At 40.6% G+C, this 3,071-nt stretch overlaps 1 long non-coding RNA gene across 1 annotated transcript in view; it reads left to right on the forward strand.

The window, feature by feature from the left end:
- The first annotated feature begins 481 nt into the window (after positions 1-481).
- LOC134299381 (uncharacterized) overlaps positions 482-3,071 on the forward strand; it is a 38,502-nt gene continuing 35,912 nt past the window's right edge. The window contains exon 1 of the long non-coding RNA XR_010006571.1: positions 482-1,825. This is a non-coding gene — a long non-coding RNA (uncharacterized LOC134299381). The remainder of the gene's footprint in view (positions 1,826-3,071) is intronic.

Below are 3,071 nucleotides of genomic sequence, written 5' to 3' on the forward strand. Positions count from 1 at the left end.
CCAGTTCAACCTTTGCCAGTCATATCTTACTTAACCTAAATGTCAACAACATTGTTTAGAAAAAATCCATGTAAAAATAATTACTTTTAAACCACTAATCAGAGTAAATGCAGATTTCAAAGTGCTATATACAAAAGATAGCAATATCGGAGGGAAATGGAAAATAGCTATGCGTAAGACAGTTTTTCACTCAGGTTTCTAACATTAGGAGGAGCTGTGTCTTTTAGCACGTTAATATGATTGACAGTGGTCCCATAGATAGAGTTTTTATCAGGACATTATCTTCCAATATAAACCTTCTTAAATTTTAAGATCCTTTGCTGAGTGCTTTCTCTGCAGTGAGTTGGGGATCTACACTGTCGAATTAATGCAGTTTGACATCACTTTAACTGCCATGGCTCAATGCTGCAGAATCCTGAGAATTGTAGTTTCACATATTATGTAGTCTTCTATGTTAAAGGGGGCTAGTGCTTCATCACACTGCAAATCCCAGGATTTGATAGCATACTAGAAGCTGAAGTCCAACGGCATGTGTAAGGTCATACCATTCTCATTCCCTTTCTATGCTCTGAATCATAGATTTACTCAGTTCAAATTTGTTGTGTATATATGCATCATTTTATGTACCAGTGTGCAAATGAGAGAAAAGAGATTTTTTCCCTCAAAAAATACCTTCATAGAGAAAATGTTTATTAGCCCACAAGGTGAAACTTATTGGAGAGACAGAGGAATGAATGCTTCCGTTTCAATGTGTATTCAGACACAGCAGGCTGAAGCCTTCTCTCCTTTCAAAGCTTTCCATTTTACCGAGAGAGTGAGGGTTTGCTTTCTAAAGCAGACTTTCTGAAGCTTAAAGAACATGTTCTGAAGGAGAGCCAGCTAACACACTCCTGCATTTTTTGTTGCTTCACAGTCAGGCCGGGGTCAACTAAGAATCCCATAAAAGAACAGTGGGGCCTTTTATTTCCTGCCATAAAGGAAAGAATGAAATGAAAGCCCCCCTCGGTGCAGTCACACCTGGTTGTATCTTTAATTATCAACTTTCTACACCTCTGGTGAGCAAGAGAAGAAAACTTCTAACAAAACTTTCCGTATCACATCAGGCTACCTGTATCAAACAAATGATCACTTCCCTCTATTGGACTGGAATCACAAAGTATGACATGCAGGTATCTGGAAACATATCATGCCCATATTTTATCATTTTGCCCTGATGTGCCTCGTTGCTCACTCCCTCCAGAAGATCCGCTGTACAAGCTTCAATGAAACTGGAAATATTCAAAGCCTCAAGGGAGACACACATGTTTTAAAGGCCCAATCTGATCTTTGGTGATGGTTCCAACTATCTGTGATAGAAGAGTGGGACTAAATATCGTATCTGCTCCACCACTTAATCCGGGGCCAGTCTGGGGCATCTGTGATGGTGGTCACACCAGGCTGAACATTTTGCAATGCTGTGTCCATGTGCAGATGGTCCGGCCAGGATGAGACTGCATTGGCCCCAGTGGCCCATCCTTTGTCCTCTGTGTCATCACTGCCATTGTTTACATATCCTCACCATTTACATATCTCCTTGGAAGCACCTCACCATTACAGTTTCATCTGCTGAGATCATAATACATCAATTATAAAATCAGTAAGTGGGAGACAGAGCACACCTCACCTTGTTTATCATATAAGTGCCCCATGATAACCACAGTAGATGTGACCATTGATCTCATCAGATGAGGACAACATCAGTAGCATGCAGGGTCTCTTTTGATGGAGTCTGCTGGCTCCCACCCACGATGCATTACAACTTCTGGTGGGGCTCCATCGTGAAAGGGTAGGTGAACCAGCACATCATAATAATATTATAATACCTTTATTTTTATTGCTTTTGATCTATGTTAATTTTATCAATATTTGTATGTATGTATTTTTATCCTTTACAATTTAGCTTGTAAATCGCCTAGAGCATCTTGGATGGAGGGCGATTAATAAGTAATTAGATGATGATGATGATGATGATGATGATGATGATGATGATGATGATGATGATATCCCACCTCCATCTCCCCGAAGGGACCCAGGGCAGCTTACATGGGGACAAACCCAATCCAACAAAAATTAAAACCAAACATAGATTTAAATTATATCTGAATAAAATCAACAACATTACAACAAGTCAATAACATAAAAACAGAATCATTAACAGCCAATAGTCTGAGTGGTAATTTTAGGGTACTGAAATTCTGGGGGAAGTGCAATAGAATTTCAGGACAGGGCTGGTGGACAAAAATGCAAGGGCCAAAAATTAGAAGTAAAAAAGCAATGTCAGATGCCATTGCAGAAATATGGAAGGTTTCCCGTGTTGCCTTCTCACCGACGGGGGGAAGCTGGTGGCAAAAGCTCTCCCTGTGAGTTGGGGACATGAATGAATCAGGCAATGCGGAGCATGAGGCGATGGATTCCCCACACCCCCACACCAGCACCACTAGAATTGCCATGATTCTAGTTGTGCAATAAGTTTACTTGAAATCGTGAAATTGACTCTGGATCAGCTTAGACCTTGTTTAAGACCTTAGATGCTGTGGGTGGGATATAAATATGGTAAATAAATAGTAAATAAGTTATTCGTGGTAATTCCGACAGCATGTGTGAAGAGGTCCCGTAATAGCCAGGCACTCGCAGGGAGCTATGTGACCCATCCTTTTCCTTGTGGTGATAAGCAATGGGAAAGGGTAGTGGTGATGTGCATGCGTGAGCAATGGGTTGGACCGAATGGGACCCAATTCAGTTGTCCAGATAGCCATAAACCCCAATTACGCCCAGGAGCTATTTGCACACTTTAGAGTATCCCCTGACTTTGCTTATGGCAGAGTGAAAATGGATTAAAAGCTAAAAACTCTAGATACTTGTCAACACCAGGTTGAGTATGGGTGTTTTCATTCTTGTAGGCAGAAACCTCCAACTTTTTTAAACTGGTTACTTGAGCTACAACCAACACTTTGGAAAGAGCTAAAGCAGTATATGTTTTATGTTTCTTGGTTTCTCATCATGGAGAACTTTTCTTATACATAAACCTTAAT

Source organism: Anolis carolinensis, chromosome 5 (assembly GCF_035594765.1).
Source record: "Anolis carolinensis isolate JA03-04 chromosome 5, rAnoCar3.1.pri, whole genome shotgun sequence".
Classification (NCBI taxonomy): Eukaryota; Metazoa; Chordata; class Lepidosauria; order Squamata; family Dactyloidae; genus Anolis; species Anolis carolinensis.